Genomic DNA, 19,588 nt, shown 5'->3' on the forward strand with positions numbered 1-19,588 from the left:
GACATATAATGTGGTAATGTGCAGACATCAGGGTGTGTTGTCTTTGAGGGCTGAAGTTTGCGAAGTAGACATGGTGGAAATCCATATTCATGGAGGTTTTCCAAAGCACAAGGGCAGTACGCTGTCAAGCAGAGTGGAAAGTAGAAAACAATGAGTATGCAGCATGATTTAAGTATGTCCCCACCAAAGTTAAGAGACTATGAATAACCCTTATGAATATTTCTACGTAGCTCTCGCATTCATGACTAAAATCTATGAATATGGAATGTAATTTTTGTTTCATATACAAAAATATACACTGAAAGTATCTTAGTGTTATGTGTCGTGTTTGCATTTGTAAAATAAAAGTAGTATGGTCTCACTTAACATGTCCCATGATGCACTGCAGATTTGCTTTAACAGATTTTTAAATTCTTGGTTTTTGTTAATGGCTGTTAATTTGCTAATTTTTCTGTTATATTGAGGCATGATTCGAGCAGGCTAAGTGATCGTAAAAAAAAAAAAAAAACTCAGCTCAGCAGCTCAGTAAATAATGAAAAACATAACATAATTAATAATTATATTTTATTTATATATATATATATAAGATTTGATAAAGCATTACTGTTTAGTTTTGTAATTGTTTTATTGAATTGTAATGTTACCTGTAACAAAATGCTTTCTCTGTATTCAGGTTTGACCGTAGTAATAATCAGCCCATTCTCACCCCCAAGGCGTCACTTGACTGAAGCATTTGGACATGCTTCAATATCTGACGCTTTAGGCGCCCTTTAGCGTCAGTTAGATGACGCCCTAGGATCGCGTGTACCCTACCCCCACCCCACACCTAAACCTAACCGTGTCCTCTAACTGACGCTTTCCTTTAGCGTCAGTTAGATGACGCCGTAGGATCGCGTCATGTAAGTGACGCTAAAGGGCTCCTAAAACGTCAAATATTGAAGCATGGTCAAAGGTGACGCCTTGGGGTGAGAATGCGTTGTAATAATGCAAAAACGGGTACACTTCACATCAAACTTATTTTTCTTTTTTTATACATCTTGGCAAAAAGTAGCCTATTATTTGAGAATTTCTAAAAAAAAAATACATTCAAATCCACATCTTAAAAGTAAGTAATATGGTCCAAAACAACAAGAGTTCAAACAACAATTCACATGCCTCTCCTCTCAGGGAGCTATGGGATAGTGGTAACCTATGAAATAACATGTTTTATTTAATTTTCTATCAACAGAATGTGCCTCTTGTAAACCTGTTACAGGAGACTCCAAAACAACATTAGCAAACTTTAAAATTGCATAATAGAGTCACTTCAATATTGTGTTTTTAATATTGTGTTACTCATGTAGCTATTCATTAATAATAGAACAGTACTCTTAGCTTATACTATATATTTAATGTAAATCAACTCTGCAATTATGTAAAGTATCTAGCAATCATTCTTTATAATATCAACAAAATGAAAGAAAAAATGTCAGGAGAGATTTTGAATCAATAATTAATATAATATTGACCATTTTTGGCAGCATATAAAAATGGTGTAAATGGGACTGCTCAATAACTGTTTAATTTTCATGTGGTTTTGTTTTGGTTGTATGCCACTGATGGGGATTAGTGGCGGAATGTGTAATTGTAAAGGTGATTACTGAATAATGTGATGTACTATGATGTTTTGACTGTTGAACAATAAAAAAAGTTGAATTACAAAAAAAAAATAATTAATATTGGGTTCTCTACAAATAAACTGTGATAAACTGTGAATAAAATACATTGACCAATACAAACTACTATTAAAATTTTTCCATTTAAAACCACATACTTCATATTTACACAACAAGCCATACATAATCTATCTTCAAGCAAATTGCTTAAACCTATTGTAAATGCATGTCAGTTAACATGGGGCACTGTTTCCATCATGTAAGTGACTATGATGCAAGCATGGCAATGTAGCTGTTCTAAATTGTAAAATAAAACTGTCAGAGTGATAGTGCAAGAGTGATCGCTAATCCTTCAATTCATACACTGTAAAAAATTTCTTGTCAAATTAACAGTAACTTACTGGCAACAATTATCCAGTACTTGCTGTATTTCATTTAACAGTAAAATTACCGTAACACTAACTACAGTACTGTTAAGCATACTGCAAATTAAATAACATTATTTTACTGTAATTTCTTACCATATTAAAGTACAGAATTACACTGTTAATTTTTAATAATACTGTATAGTATGAAATGTTATTGTATTTATTTTATAGTGCTACTGTGTAACCTGTAGAAAATCCGTATAAATATTATTTTAACTGTTAATGGGAAATAGAAAAAAGAACAATTGAAGCTTTAACTGCACAAGGTTTATTGTGTATTTTCAAACACATTAGTACATTTACATAATATACATTTAAATACATTAATACAATTAAATACATTAATAATAAAAATGTAATATAATACAATACAAATCATGCATGACAATCATGAACAATTATGCATAAATACATGCAAAAATTATCATGAACAGGTAAAATAGAAAAGATTAAAGGGGTGCTATCTGATCAATCTATTAGAAAGATAGTTCATAACAACTCATCCACCCACTCCCTGCTGGGGTAAAACAGCTTAAACTAGTCTAAGATTGTCTATTGGTTTGAGATAGACTGTCTAACTGGTCAGTTGCTGATTTTAAAGGGTTTTTGGCTGCTTTCTATCTAAGGGACCAGATTTGCAGGGCTGGGAGACACATATAAACTTATAAACTATAAAAGCTTTGACGAGTAAACCACCAATCCAGATGAGTATAACAAAATGACAAGTTATCCAGTGTCCTTTAAAAAAAAAAAAAACGAAACACAAAACAACCTCATCATGCACATGTGCCATGAAAAACTTGCATTACGGTATCAATAATTATTTATATGCAGACTTATGTTCTAACTTTTGCAATAGGAAGTTTTCTATCCAAGCTTTTATGCAATTAAACCTTAAACTGTACAGTAACGTTTATTTTCACACAATTCTAAACAACTTGCAGATAGACAAAATTCACAGATGGATAAAAATCCGTTTAAAATGTTCTCAGTGGGTCAGTACTGGACCAAGGTATAGTAGTAGTAGTTAGATAAATAGAATAATTAAATTAGATTAGATTTACAATTCATCGGTCATCAAGATGGATAGGGGTCTTCTTAACATGCACAGCTCACACCTGTGGAAAAGGAGAACAGACAAGACAGTTAAAATATAGTACGTTTTTGTTGTTGTTTTGGCTAAACAGCAAAACAGACAAAATGATGTCTAAAGTGTAATTCACTTAATACTAAAATCTTGTTTGTTGGACTGTTGTTTAAAATCAATTCATTTACGATCACGTGAAAACGTAGGCTAAATCTTGCTTGTAAGTTACATGACTTAAAAAAAGATTGACAAGGCATCGTTCCCTTCAAGAGTATGTCAGTTTACACAGTAAAAAAAAAAAAAAAAAAAATGATATTATAGCCGACAATACTGTAGTATATGCAGTGAATGGTTCCTACCGGAACACCCCCAGGCAGTTTGTGTAGTTGGTATGACCCGGGTTTTTTTTGTTGTTGTTGATTCTAAGTTCGCTAGTAAAGTGTTCAACACCAGGCTAACTCCCTCGTGTATGTATCGTTAATGATAACCAAAGATTAACAAAGACCACAGCAAATACTGTAAATGTCACACATAGCTTTGTATTTTGGACAAAAATACACCTTGGGCGCTTTCCGCGGTCCAACTTTATCACTGAGGTAACGTTATAATGGCAGAACGCCAGCAGGATTTACACGAAAATAAGCGTGAAAAAATCAATAAGAGGAATCGGCACTTTAATTTTATAACAATAAATCCGAATCCTAACCTTGGATGTCCGATTTCAGGATACATTTATCGATTAGCAATTCCTAACCCCTGTAAGTCATAAAATAATGAACGTGCAGGCGCTTCCACCGACTTAACGTGGTAAATAACAAAATGATTAGACCATTTTGACCGTATAAGAGGTTACATATGAAATATATGTTAATAAAATCACATTTAATCAAGTAAGGCTATCAACATAAAAGAAATCCGCGTCTGACTTATACAGACGTAGAACATTCCGCGGCCACTTCTTTCTAACGTTAATCTGTTAACGTAAGTAACTCATATGGTTTGCATAAAAATATGAATTACTAACCAGATGTATGGCGAAAACGTTGCCGACCGACAGCGACGCGATGCACGGCCTGCGTGTTCTTAGGGAAGGGAACTGAAGAGTTCTTCATAAAATGGCAGCTTGTTGTGGTTATTTTTCGCGGTCATTTCGTACTAATGTATTTGAATTTACAGTAACATCCCAAATGGCTACATTGAAGAGTAGCCTATCATATACATATTATATTAAAATGTCTAGAATATATTAAATTGAATATAGAAATCGTGGTCAGCTATTCTAAATAACTTTAAAGTTATTAGCTAGAATCCGTTTGCATACACATTATAAGAATTATTACTTACCAGATGAAGAAGTTGCAGGTCGGCAGAAAAGACTGACACGACAGAGAAACTCTTCCAAAGTCAAATACTCTCATGCACACCCCACTGACATAAATTATGTCATAAATTATAACTGTTAATGGTCAACCAGTGCTACATTTTTATTTTAAATGTAAGAATAACATTAGTAGGCTAGCAATTTTACCCGTGGAACTGTGTGTGGTGTTTTTCGCGGTCAATTGCACTGCTGTATTTAGATTAACAGTAACTGATAATTTCCCAGAATGCATTGCAATTCTACAGTAACATACTGTCAACTGTGTGCACAGTACATAACTGTTGAAAAAACAATTTAATACTGTGAAAACAACTAAATCTACTGTAACTTACTGTACATAGATTATACAGTAAGAAACTGTTGAGAAAAACAGTATAATCCTGTGAAAACAACAGAAATCATTTACAGTGTAAGGAAAACCGAAATCGAGAAAAGTGATGCTGCATGGAATGTTAAAAGGGTGGAAACCGGTGACGGCAATGGGAGACAGAGAGTATAATGCCACATATTCTGTTTCCTGTCTGTCAAGTATTGAAAATCCATTCGGTCTGTATTTGTTTGTGGATCTTTGTGTGTGTTTTCTTTCTCCAGTTTTTTTTACCTTCCTGTGAAATATGCTAAGTGCATAGTGATTAGAATATAAATTACCATGAAGGCTTTTTATCAGTTTTGATTTTCAGGATGATTTTACGATCATTCTTGGTCTCTCTCTCGCTGCAACGATGACAATTCATTACTGCCTTTTTAATTAGCCTAACTATAAAAAAAAGTCTGGGTGGTTGTAATAGTTCAGCCCATTCTCACTCCCAAGGCGTCACCTAACTGACGCCTTGGGAAGCATTTGGACATGCTTCAATATCGGACGCTTTAGGCGCCCTTTAGCGTCAGTTAGATGACGCCCTAGGATCGCGTGTACCCTACCCCCACCCCACACCTAAACCTAACCGCGTCCTCTAACTGACGCTTTCCTTTAGCGTCAGTTAGATGACGCCGTAGGATCGCGTCATGTAAGTGACGCTAAAGGGCGCCTAAAACGTCAAATATTGAAGCATGGTCAAAGGTGACGCCTTGGGGTGAGAATGCGTTGAATAGTTATATGTAATATAGGCTATAGCAACTGCCACAGTAAACATTATTAAATTATCATAGCATGAGCCTCCAGTATCCCTTCAATAACAACAAACAGCTAAAAAATATTCACAATAATAAGCAGAGGGTAAAAAAAAAGCATTGTTCATCGGGGCAGACTTCATTTTAATAAAAATATAGCATGGTTATAGATGGTTAGCCTTGAGTCAGGCTTTATTAGACAGCAGAATAATCATTGTTGGTTTATGGGAGCTTTCCTACATAATTAGTTTATTAATATAATCAGCCCTCAGCCTTTCAGGCAGCTTCATGCAGCTTAGATTAGGATTGTTGGAGGAGAAAAAAAAGAAGAAAGGAAGGAATGCTTAATTATATTCATTAATAATTCTCACATATCGTTCGAATGAGAAAGCAAACCAAATTAAATGAACAGGCCAGACATAAGCAAACCAAAAATGCATGTCTACAGTATGTGGATAGGGGGGTTGGGGGGATCGGTGGGGGTTGTCTCAACATGATCACAACATGGCTGCCCTCATGAGGTGACCTGCTCCATGTACATCTTTTTCAAAAGTAGCTTTATTTGTTAAACATATTAATGAGGATGAAATACTAAATGTTAACCTGATCCTGAAATATCAACTAGGGAGGCATCCAGATTCAAAAAGAAAAGCAATAAACTGATTAAAAGGGAACAACAAAGCGAAAGCATTGAACACATCCATGTACATCTTACTTTCACTGTGATTTTGGCTTAGGGATCACCAGCCTCATTCAATCTCAGACAAAAGCACCAGAATGAGAAGCAAGGCACGTCCGGCAGATCACAGGAGTCAGTGGTATCAAAGAGGTAAAAATCTAAACCGCTTAAATCCGTGATGGTGAGGCCAGATAAAAGTCACTTTCATCAAGGCCAATTAAAAAAAAGAGAGAGTGGGCCACTGTTCTGGGACCCTCTTAATGTAATGGAGTATTTTCATACTCCTAATGTTTGTGCAAGTTCAAAGGCTTTGCCTCACTTCACCATCTCAGCTTTTAGAGACGATCTATAGAGGCGACAGGAAAAACAACCTAATCTACAACCAAAAGGTCAACCTTGTGCATTTCTTTTAAAGCAGAAGCACTAGGCCAGTGCATGTGCCTTCCTTTTTTCTTTTTTTTTTTCTTTTTGGTGGATGCTACTTCTACCAGACTGTAAAAGTTTACATGGTATTTATTCCATTAAGGATTAGAGAGCAATGATTCAGGTCTAGTTGCATAGAAAAGTTATTTGGCTTATAGACCCCATCCTTGGTCCAAATCCTGGGGGAAGCAGATTCAGATTCAGCTGGTCCTACCTGAAGGTGAAAGCAAGGGCGGAGCCTAACCCCAACAGATGGATACAGGAACCAACCTGGGTATAGTGGGATCGATGGAGGGGAACGTCAGCATCATCAACTGCGAACGTGAAAGAGGAAGTTCAAGATTTATATACTCCAAGTGTCAAGCAGTGATAGGCCAGACCTAAAAAATAGTCACAAATGAATGACATGACATTCAAGTCTGTAGTAGAACCTAAGATAAAACTGTAATTTCCCAAACAAACAAGCAAACTAATAAATAAATAAATAAACAAAGGGTAACACTTTACAATAAGTTATTAACATTAGTTTTGGTATTAACTAACAATGTGCATATTTATTAATCTTTGTTAACATTAGTTAATGTTAACAAATGAACCTTTATAGTAAAGTTAACCAGATATTATTTCCAGAAAAAAAAATGCACGGTTTTGACTGTGTAGGTCAATAAAAATAAAATTAAAAAAAAATATTTTTACATCTGGATTTAAATTACTTACTTGCATAGCAAAATATTATGCCTCAAGACAAATTGGGCCCAGGGATATGATGAAGGCCATCCATTCAAAATAGAAAAGAGCATGAAGCCCATGTTTTTAAGTGATGATTTTAGTAGACTTGTCAAAGTTTATTATGCTCAGCACACAAAGGTTTATTGGACGTGGATTCGCTATTATCCCTGCGTATATCCTGTGAGAGTGAAGCTATAAAAGACTCCACACATGAGTGAGTGGAATAAGGCAGTGGAGGTGAGGTTGAATAGGTATGCGTGGCAGCTCTCAGGCAGATGGAGAAGCTGCAGTTCCACACGGTGGGATGATCCTCAGGCATTTCTTTGTCTCCGCTGTTCCCCTGAGACATCCTCCTTCAACCTCACACTTGCTCAGGCTGCCTAATCCAACCCTGACAGGATGAGGCCAGCACACACTCCCATACACCTATGATCAGACAAATACACAGAGACACTTGACCGTCACTCATTAGCACAATTAAGACATCTGAATCTTCCAAATATGCACACCCTAACAGAATTCATGTTTCTGATGACAGGTTTATGCTTAAAAGGAGAACTCCGGTCACTTTTAACATTGAGCTCATTTTTTTTTTTTTTTTTTTACATTTGGAGTGCTGTCAGTTTAGACAAAAATTACAAAAATAGGTGTTGCCTACACCGTGTTATCTTCTTTTCAAAATTCGCACCCAAGTTCTAAACCTGCTTTTAGCCTCTTAACATCCTTGATTTGTCATTACAAGTGCACAGCCATGTGAGTGGTGTTATTAAGAGTGACCATGTTCAATCTGACTGCAGTAGATGTGAAAGATATTAATAAAAATGTCCACAGTAGTCGATTGTCGAGTTCGCGCGTGCGATCATTGGTAACTAAATGATGTTCAACATCTGATTCGGATGAACTACCGATTTGAGCTGATATTCTCAGAACAGCACCGTCATCGGCTGACAGATGACAGTCTGAGTCTCCACTGTTGCTTGAAAGTAGTTTTGCAGACAAACGTAAATTGTCCTAACACAGTCTCATCCCAAGACGTCAGTTATATTTTGTCTTGGGATGTCTTTTGACCATACGTCAACATCCTTCTTTTTAGGGTACCCTTAAACGTTGGTTAGATGACGATCATGAAGTCATACAACTGACTTTACCTTTAATGTCAGTTAGGTGACGGGGTAGGTTTAGGTCAACCCGGTCTCATCCCAAGACGTCATATAACTGACGTTTTGGGACGTCTTTTGACCATACGTCAATATTCGCCTTTTAAGGGCCCCCTTAAACGTCGGTAGATGAGGTTATGGGATCCTAACTCTAGCCCAGACCTAAACTTAACCCTAAACCTAACCCGTCACCTAACTGACGTTAAAGGTAAAGCGTCAGTTGTATGACGGCCCGGGATCGCCATCTACCGACGTTTAAGGGGGCCCTAAAAAGGCGGATATTGACGTATGGTCAAAAGACGTCCCAAAACGTCAGTTATATGACTTTTTGGGATGATACTGTGTTATTTAGGTCTGGGGTAGGGTTAGGATCCGATAACGTCATCTAACCGGCGTTTAAGGGTACCCTAAAAAGGCGGATGTTGACGTATGGTCAAAAAACGTCCCAAGACGTCAGTTATATGACGTCTTGGGATGAGACTGTGCTGATTGTCCATATATTAACTGGTAACACTTTATTTTAAGGTGACGTAGTTACATGTATTTACTACTATAGTTATAAATTATGCATAATTACAAATAACTAACCCTCAACAAAACCCTTACCAACAGTACTAAACACATGTGGTTAATTAATTAGTCAGTACTTATTTGAGTAAATACAATGTAACTGTCATGATTCCTGTCTTGTGTTCTCCTTGTCTCGTGTAAACCTTTGTAGTCCTTTGTAGTTTTTCTTGGTTATTAGTCTCCCACGCCCCCTTGTTATCTTGTTTAGCTTGTTTGCCTGTGTATTTTAAACCTCTGTGCTTCAGTTCCCTTAAAATAAAGGTTAACGTTAATTTCTTTGTTGCATTTCGCAACCTCACCACTAGATATCACTAAAAATTACACAGTACAGCTCTAATTAAAATATATAAAAATTGTATTTATTAAAACAAAATAAAAAAAAAATCAACATTTTTTATTTTGTTTAGTTTAAGTACTAAAATAATTAAAACTAAAACTTGTTCCCAGAGCCCATATTAAAAGCCCCAGGCATATACAATATAATGCACATGATGGCACTCTAGAGGGAAACCTCAATTCAGGTTATTCCTTGAAAAATGTAATAGCGTTTGATTATATCAATAATCATTCATTTTAATGAGCTCTTCCACTTCTAGTCATATAAATTGCTTTTTACTTCTAATTACTCTTTATTGGATGCCAATAATACGATACATGTGAAAGTCTTCAAGTAATGCCAAATGCTGTTTGTGTCTTCTGTTCCCTTCTGTTGTTTTTCAGCTGCCAGTGTCATGCCACATTGACTTTTGTCTCTGTTCCCAAGGTCAGAAACTACAAGAAAAGCTGTCCAGGCAGGATCAAGACAGGACAGAGGAACTGAAGCACTGACCCCTTGTCTTAATGAATAAGAGATGACAAAAGCATTCATTATTCACTGCGTGCTGTGTTGAGATTAGCCACTGACACACTCCCAAACTGCATTACTTCAAATGAATTTGGCAGATGAGACGTTATGAAAGTTCATGTTTCTGCTTTCAAAAAGTCAACCCATAGAATTGGTAGATTTAATAATCTAAACATCAATCACCCAACATTATTGAAGGCAGAGCCTTTCATGCACTGTCAAAATAAAAATGTTTTGTTTTTTTTATACAGCTTCAAAAGGATTGAGATAATCTAATATGAATTCTTCTGTATTGTGTCTCGGTAGCTCAAAGCCAGGTCAGCAATGTGAGGACCAACAAACAATACAAAATGAGAGATGTCGCTGGGAATTAGACAAGAAAAGGGTGTATTGCAGCCCCTGTTTGGATTTCAAATCCAGTATAGTTATATGAACCAGTTCAGGTATGGATTATTAATGTGTAGAGGGTCTGAAGATTGAGGATGTTATGGTGTGCTGAAAAACGAATAATCTGGGTTCCTTTGGCTATAACCATTGATCAACCTGTCTCTGTGACATGACTCTGATCATTCAATGTTTTGACCAATGTGAATCACTTTCATACCTTGAGGCTTTAGAGACATGAGAAAATGACAGCACTCAAATCTTTAAGCTAAATTACTCAAGCAGTTGTATAGGTGGATGTTTGCTCAATGTGTTCGATATGACTGATGTCAGCCAGGTTATAGATCTCATAGATCTAGCAAACAAAACCACCCATAAGCAAAGAAATGTCGCAAATAAGACCAAATTAATGTGTCATATTTTCCCTCCTAGACAGCAATGAGATTAAATGGAAGGCAAATGGAGGCCTTTGTCTAAAAAAGTGGTAACTTCACTGGTAACTTCATATGCATCTCATATGCATAAAGTGAAAGATAATATGTATTCTGATTCATTGAATACAAAATAATGTTACAATGAAGATCCAAAAATGATGAGTCAGAGACAGGTCCAAATACTAAGTGATCTAAAGATAAAATAAACTCCAATAATCCGTGGAAGACATCAGTGTCCCCCTTTTGCTGACCCGTCGAGACATGGACTCCACTAGACCCCTGTGCTGTGGTCTCTGGTACCAAGATGGTAGCAGCAGATCCTTTAAGTCCTGTAAGTTGTGAGGTGAGACTTATTTGTTCTTCACCTTCTTCCATTGCTCGCATGTCCACTGTTGGAGCTTTCAGCAGTGGACATTGGGTCAGGGCAACCTGACTGGCCTGCGGCTATGCAGCCCCATATGCAACAAACTGCGATGCATTGTGTATTCTGACACCTTTCTATCAGATTTAGCAGTAATTTATTGAACAGTTTGATCTACTGTTGCTCATCTGTTGGATCGGACCACACGGGCCAGCATTCGCTCCCCTGTTTGTTTCTACACACATCTATTTCACACCAACAATTTTTTTTTTTTTTTTTACTGTGGTTGCAATGATAAAACCCTGGTTGTTTTTTCAGAGTGAAACCTAAAATAAATAAATAAAAAAACACTATTTTTGTTTGACATGATTCAGTGGTTATTGTAAACAAACATCAAAACGCTATTTGATGTAAGAATTGAATAAAGAATAAAGTAGACAAGGCCATGATCTCCCCCTCAGGTTACAAGAGTATTAAAAGGCCATTTTCCCTATAACATAGAACCACCAACATCCTGTCAGCCAAATCATGTTCAGATGACAATAGTATTAGCATGTTCCTTTAGTCATTCAAAAAAAAAAAAAAAAACTTTTTTTGTGTAGCATGTCTTTAATCTGTTCCTCAGCCACTCAGAAGTCTCTGACTTGTGACAGGGTTTCAATTTCTCATTTGATCTCTGAGCTCAAGTACAAGCTATTCTTCATACCAAACACTTGAATCTATTACCCCACTATATGTTAGCTAAAAATGATCAAATACTTGATCTTAAGGAGGCATGATTGCTGTAATGTTTGAAAGTAATATTTTTTTTTTTTCATTAATTTAGCTTGAAGAAAAACAGGAGTATACTGTAGTGTTGAGATATAACTTTTCTTTCATTTTTATGTAATGTATACAGATGGATATTAAAATAATAATAATAATTTTTCAAATTCCATTGAGCAATTTTTGAAGATTGAGTCATTTAACCACAATATTATGGACAAGGAGCTGTAGGGCCATTTGCATTCAAGAATACATTGTAAGAAATTGTAACAATCAATTTCAAAATTCAAATTTTAAGAATTTAATAGCTGTGCCCATGTTCCATGCGAACAAAATACCAATTGCCTGGTAGCACCAAAAGATTATAACCCCTCCCCATTTAATTTATTTAAATGTTTTTAAATAAATTAAAAACATTTATTTTATAATGTGATTTCCCCCCAACTTTCAATTATTTTACTTAAACGAAAGGTTGTGATTTTTCCAGTTTTTCAGCCCATTCCCACCCCACTTAACTGACGCCTTGGGAAGCATTTGGACATGCTTCAATATCTGACGCTTTAGGCGCCCTTTAGCGTCAGTTAGATGACGCCCTAGGATCGCATGTACCCTACCCCCACCCCACACCTAAACCTAACCGCGTCCTCTAACTGACGCTTTCCTTTAGGGTCAGTTAGATGACGCCGTAGGATCGCGTCATGTAAGTGACGCTAAAGGGCGCCTAAAACGTCAAATATTGAAGCATGGTCAAAGGTGACGCCTTGGGGTGAGAATGCGTTGAGTTTTTTGAATGAAAGTTCAAAAGGATAAACAATGTGGATTTATTTTTTACTGCCACTTTTTATCATATTTACCAGGGGTATGATTAATTCTGGTCACGACTGTGTATTCTCTCAAATACTATTGTGTATTCTTAATACTCTCATAAGGTCAAATGCTATTATAAAAAAAAATTACATCATGGTCAGGTGACACAGTCACAGACAGTTTCTGATAGGCCTGGACACATTGACACGTCTAGTTTAAACAGCTCATTTGCATATAACGATATATCAGGTGACTGTCATCACCTGAATCATTTAAATAAACTAATTACTTTTATAACTAGAGACAAAAAATGTGACCATCTTTCTAAAGTGAGTCATTGAATCAATCACTTAACAAATCAAATGGGCTGAGTTTATAAATCATTGAATGATTTATTCAAAACAGCTGATTCATTTAGGAACGAAACACTGTATTGTATTACTGTGTTGCTAGGAGATTCTTTGGGACAATTTTCATTGCTGGATCAAAACCGCACAACATATCTTCTGTTACAGTATATTATTATCTGCACAAATTAACTGGCGTAACATCTTAATGTTGTGTCTAAAGTTATTCAGTATTAACTTAAAATATCATGGTCAAGTGATTTAGAAATGAATTTCTCCAGCTATCTATGTAAATGTAGGTGTGGACTGACATTAATGCAGTTACTGTGACTAATTATTCAACCAATACACTTTAGTTCTCATTTTATAATATGTTTCTGTCCAATTTAATGAGCTTATCATGACATATACGGGATATGAGGAAGTGACTACATGCTTGCTTCTGGTTTACACAAGATCTCATGTAAGTATTCATATTTTAAAAAAGCTCTGTCATTAATCCATTTGGAAAACTATTACAAAACCTTTAATATACATAAAACCATTATAAAAGTAAAATTACGTATTGATCACAAGACAAATGTCAAGCCAAGGAATCTGGGGAGGGCTTGATTAGAACTGCTCTCAACAGCGCAATGTCAAAAACATGTACCTGTTCAGCTACTGAAGTGATTCATTTGCATCAGCTAAAAGAGGGTATAGCCTGTAGTCAGGCTCAATTCATCAACAGCCTGTGAAAGAGCAGAAAATGGTCGGTCCTTTTGAAAAATGAGCCTGTCCTAAATGTGATCCTCAGTCACCATATAATAATAGATTCACATAACAAACATCATACTTTCATGGTTTCCAAATTGTTGCCATTAACCTTGTAAATGGACCTACCATCCTTTTGCACAGCAATTATAACCTGCCTATGTGATGAGGACAAATGTAGTCAACAAAATGTCTAGTTATAATGTAATCAATACACATACACACATTGTAAATATATTAAACATGAAATGCTGACCTTTAAGTCAAAACATAACTATATAGCCTATATTTATATTGACAACTTGTAGGCGTATAAAAGTAATAGATGAAAATAATGAAATATATATAATTACATTATCTTCCAGGCTTAAAGCAGCAGTAAATAAAGAAAGTGGATTTCTCTCACTTTCTACAGGAGCTGTGCTTAAACACATACATTCCTGCCCCAGAGGAGCTGTAGCTTGTTGCTCTTCCAGACAAGAGGAGGTGGAAGACTGAGTGCCGAGGTGTCTCAAACACACCCGCTTTCACAGATGCTCTTTCTGCCCGCTGTCAGGAAAAGACTGTCTGTGGAAATATGCACTCCCTCAGGAACAAGTTACAGAACAAACAAATATGAGCCTCGCTATCTTAAAATGGCATAAACAGCCATCTCCTTGAGCCTCATATGTACAATTGCAAGGCAAATTTATTGAGTCAATGAGGGGGAGTAAAACATTGTTTTATATGTTTTAGTGAGAATGCACAATTTTCCCTGAGTACTTTAAATAGCCATGGATAGATTGATTTTATTCTAGTACACGATAATTATTGGTAACACTTTAAACAGTTTTTTTTTTCAGCGTCCCGTGCATGATGTCATGGCAAATTAAAACTTTTAACACACTGCACAGCCAGTGTTGTAATTGTTAAAATTGTAATAAAGCTGAAATCAAATATAAATATTATTTAAAAACTTAACTCAATCAGTTAATTAACCTTAAGCTTAATAAAAAAAAGAAATAACAAAAGCACATAAAACTACTAAAATCTAAACCAAAATTAAACTGAAAACTAAAATTACATTTAAAAAAACAAGCTAATACAAAATAGTAGGCTACTGCATAAATGGTATTTATGATATAGTATGACATACTATATAATAAATAATAGGGCACAGCGACGCGAGAAATCAAAGTTGCCTTGATCTTTTGATATACTGTACAAGAGGCCTTTTTAAACACCCTGGAATTTTCAACGTCCTGCTGATTATAAACAAAAGCATTTATTTAACAAAGGCTCATTTTGATATTGCTGTCAGGTAGGGTTGGGTATCGAGAATCGAGTATCGATTGGAACCGGGACTAACTTTTCGTTTTTCCCGGAATCGTTCAAAAGTTGAAATTTCGATTCCTAGTTTCGATATTCACAGTCCGCTGACCGGAAGAAGAAACCGCTGAACAACACCAACGAAGAAGCATCTACTGGAAGTGTTGGAATAACCGCGCGAGTCGAACATGAGTAGCTTACGTCGGCAGTCCAAAGCGTGGCTTCACTTTTCTAAAAATAACGAAATCTCGGCAAAATGCAAAATTTGTGACAAAAGGAGTATTTGTGACAGAAGGAGTATTTCCTTCAGAAAGACCGTTGGTTAGCAAGGTTAGCTAAACTTTTTTGACCCTGCCTCTTAAAAAAAATCAGAATCGAGAATCTTTAGGAACCGGAATCGAAATCGGAATCAGAATCGTTCAAATTCAAACGATACCCAACCCTACTGTCAGGGTTGTGTCCCGTTTTATCTGTGTTTGCGGTTTTTGTTCTACTTTCTTTTTCCTTTGTTCCTTTTTCCCGCCTTGTTTAATTATCGTTTGCACCTGCGTTTATTTAGTTGATTAGTTAGTCTGTCCTTGTCAGTGCTTATTTTGTTGTTCTGTTAATGTTCCTGAGATTCTAGACTGTTTTGTGAAGATTTGACTTTGTTTCTAATAAAAAGAAGCTGCTGCATCTAGATCCTGCCAACTTTCTCCTTTTTTTTTTTCTTTTTTTTTGCTGCAACCAGCACACATGTGACAAATATGACATTACATGGGCAAATACATTTGCATATGACTGCCTCCAGCGCAAGACATTGACAAATCCTTATACATCATCTCATCATAGGCCCCACCCACTGGCATTCAGTCGCTTAACGGCTGATATTTGTCGAATGTTGCGCCAAAAGCAAAGAGAACCCATTTTAATCATTACCAATTAGGTACTACGGAGCGCCTTAAGGGACGTGGTGATGGGAAAGATATAAGATGGGAGGAAAAAAATATATGGCGTTCACTTGCAAATGTTTTGTTTTCTTTGCTGTAGCGAAGGCAAAGGAAGCTTCTCAAGGGAATACAAAATTATCTACATATAATTTTTCCTCCTATCACAGTCAGTTTCTGATAGGCCTACTCAACACATTTGAGTCTTTCAACAACAGGACAAATGGACACGTTGACACGTCTAGTTTAAACAGCTCATTTGCATCTCTGTACAAACTTCAGAAGGATCCCAGCATCGCAAATATGGTTTATTTTAATGGCATCCTACAGTAGATCGAGTAGGGATTATATGTTTGTTCGAAGCATTTGTTTTGCATGAGGTACAGTGTAACAGAGATTTCACAAATAAACTTTTGTTGAAAGATGGTAACTAAATGATTCCACAATGCTTTGCCATCACCATGTCCATGTCATGACCCCTTTAACTGCAATATTGCATACTGAACTGCTGTATTATTGTATGTAAATGCTTCAGTTGTCCAGTTCTTCACTTAAAACAAGCGTGCACCAGACAAGGATGAACCAGATGACATAACATCAAAATAAGCTCTTGATATCATTATATAATATTTCAGGCTGGTGGCTGCTCCATCACAGAAAATAAAAAAAAGATGTATTTGTTAATATGTAATTAATTATGTAATTAATTTGTCAAAATGTGCTGCCGTAGGGTGCTAAAACTCCATTATATGGAGTATTCATGCTCATACCAATCCTAAAAGACAACTACTGTCATCTTACCCCCCCAAAAAAGTCCAGGAAAGGCCTTATTGTTACTTCAACAATACAGGCTATGGCCTGAACATTCTGAGTCTACTTCCCATAGCACTCAACCAGGCTGGAGAGTTCAAATCAACACTTAGCTAAAGTGAAATCTCAGTGTGAGAGAGCTCTCCCAGGTGACTGTACAGCATCACTAATGGCCTTGTTCGGGGGCCGGCCAGCAAAGCCTGTCGATACAATTCGCTTCCACCTTTTCCGGCTGCCAGGTCCCATCTGGAGCCAATTCATGATCTCAGACGGTGCATACCATTCACCAGCCGCTAACTCCCGCTCTACTGTATCACGGTCCCTCCATCCGGCGTCTACTCCGTCCCCGTCCCCCTCCCACCAGTCGACTCCTGTGTTCACTGTGACAGGCCTGTGAGTCAAGCTGAACTTTAATGGTTCAGGTAAAGCAAAAGTACTGCTGTCACTCATGAAAAGGGCACCGCAGCATAAACATACTTTATGACTTTAGCTATTGAAAGGATATTTGCTGTTATTCTGCACTTATTCAGGAAGGAAGGAACTGAGTATAGATTCATAAAGCATGTAAGATTGGAAAAAAAACATCTTCCCAAAACTTCCCACATGGGAAGATCACCCAAACTCATTGCTTTTATGTGAATGATTATCATCGAGTATCATACATGTTTAGTATCGTTTGAAATGTCTCAGTGCGACTGGTACAAATGTCTCATTTCCAAAACAAAAGGAAATAAGGTTTTTAAGGATTCATTGATAACATACACATATAGGAGGGTGGATGGTTAAAACCCTCCTGCTCTCAGAAGGTGTCAGCTCAATTCAAATTCCCACTGTTAGCAAATGTTCCCATGCAAATCAACTTCTACCCCTAGTAAGTCTGGGACAGTGTTCGAGGTAAATTTCCACTGTGAACTCATGTTTACATATGAAATGAGGTCTGTCAATTTCATGAAATGCAACTAGAGATCAGGGCCCTTTTTTGTACTTCATATGAGCCCGAGAAGCTGGGAGTCGGCAAGACTCTCAGCTTCACGTATTTCCTAATGTCGGGTTTGTCTTGAGAATATGATGTTTTGTATCGATTATCTTTGAACTGATGGTAAATTTACCTGACATAATAAATTGTTACATTTGATGATTCTAACTTACTTTGATATAATTTCATTAGAGTTAAAAGGAAATTAGTCAAACTTTCGCTTATATTTAATGATGCACAGATATCATTAAAAACCTTTTCATTTATGGAGTCAGATGAAATAACGAGAGAATACATATGAAAATTATATTGCATTTAATCAAAACTTGCCACGAGAAAAGACAGTAACACATGGATGTGGACTGGAGGCCTCCGTTGGACCGATCGAGCCGGGCTTTAAAAGCATAAAAAAAAAGATTCAGAAAAAACAGCCTTTCGACGCAGCTTGAGTTCCCACGAAAGGGAACGTCTCGGTTACGTATATAACCATAGTTCCCTGAAGAGGGAACGAGACGCTGCGTCGCCATACTCCCGGCATCGACTTGCTTCAGCCTATCAGAAGCTAGAGCTGTTGTGATTCAGGGGGACTTTATAGTTTCCTGGTCGGTGACATCACCCGCCTATGGCGTTCCGTCTCGCCATCGGACTGATTCCATACGTGCTTCATGACGCAATCACGCAGGGGTGTTTCCCGCAGTGTTTCGACGCAGCGTCTAGGGTTACATACGTAACTGAGACGTTTTGAATTTAACTGATATATGGTTTGTGTAATTCAAAGGTTAATTGCACTGAAACGTCCCCCTTGTTTAAGTAGCGCTTCTTTTTTAATTTCATCAGAAGATGTGCCAATGCCATGACCAATGAAATGTCACCCGTCTCATTTCTTCGGTTTCATCAGGATGTGAACGTCAGGTACTGCAGTCATCCTGCTGTTGCCTGGACATGCATGATTCATTCGTTTTAGACAGAGATGACCTTGATCTCATCCTCTCTGTCTCTCTTCCTCTCTTTCCTCACAGCATCAGTGCTCCTCTACAGATATATGGTGGATGAATCACACTTTTTGGAGTTTTACAACAAAGTTGTAGGCGCTGTTTTCCCCATCGTTCAAGAGCAACGAGAAACCAAGCATTTGTTCAGCGACAATGGATAATTGTGTGAAAAATCGTGTAATGGACTTGCCACATTGAATAAAGAAAGAATGGAATTGGAACAAGAGAGTCCATCTATTAATCAGATGCCTTTCTACTACATTTACTACATTATTTTTTTCTAGGGTGCATAACATCATGCACTGCTTGACTTTTTAATGAGTAAGGACTGTCTGTCAGCCACAAAAAGGCTAATTGCCCAAAAATTTTATTTCCTCACATTCGTATCATTTGTACGGAAGCTCTGAACAGCAACGTAAAAAAAAAAAGAAAAGAAAAAAAAAACTAGCAATTCGAGATAAAAGTAAAAAAAAAATGAGATTAAAGTCGAAATATTTCAATATTAAAGGGTTAGTTCACCCAAAAATGAAAATTCTGTCAGTATTTACTCACCCTCATGTTGTTTCAACCCCGTAAGACCTTCGTTCATCTTCGGAACACAAATTAAGATATTTAAGATATTAAGATCGCTCCTGCATACAGCCCATAGGCTTCTTGAGGGA

General features: G+C 36.7%; 2 long non-coding RNA genes across 2 annotated transcripts in view; both read right to left on the reverse strand.

The window, feature by feature from the left end:
• Positions 1–2,328: 2,328 nt before the first annotated feature.
• On the reverse strand, positions 2,329–4,541 carry LOC148981477 (uncharacterized). Its single transcript, XR_016168570.1, has 2 exons — positions 4,195–4,541; positions 2,329–3,201 (listed from the first exon to the last, which is right to left on the reverse strand). It is a non-coding gene; the product is annotated as an uncharacterized LOC148981477 (long non-coding RNA).
• A 2,377-nt stretch (positions 4,542–6,918) lies between these two features.
• LOC148981478 (uncharacterized) overlaps positions 6,919–19,588 on the reverse strand; it is a 29,484-nt gene continuing 16,814 nt past the window's right edge. The window contains exons 2-3 of the long non-coding RNA XR_016168571.1: positions 7,481–7,918; positions 6,919–7,077 (exon numbers count right to left, since the gene is read on the reverse strand). This is a non-coding gene — a long non-coding RNA (uncharacterized LOC148981478). The remainder of the gene's footprint in view (positions 7,078–7,480; positions 7,919–19,588) is intronic.

This window comes from Pimephales promelas, chromosome 5 (genome assembly GCF_988280905.1).
Source record: "Pimephales promelas chromosome 5, fPimPro1.hap1.1, whole genome shotgun sequence".
Classification (NCBI taxonomy): Eukaryota; Metazoa; Chordata; class Actinopteri; order Cypriniformes; family Leuciscidae; genus Pimephales; species Pimephales promelas.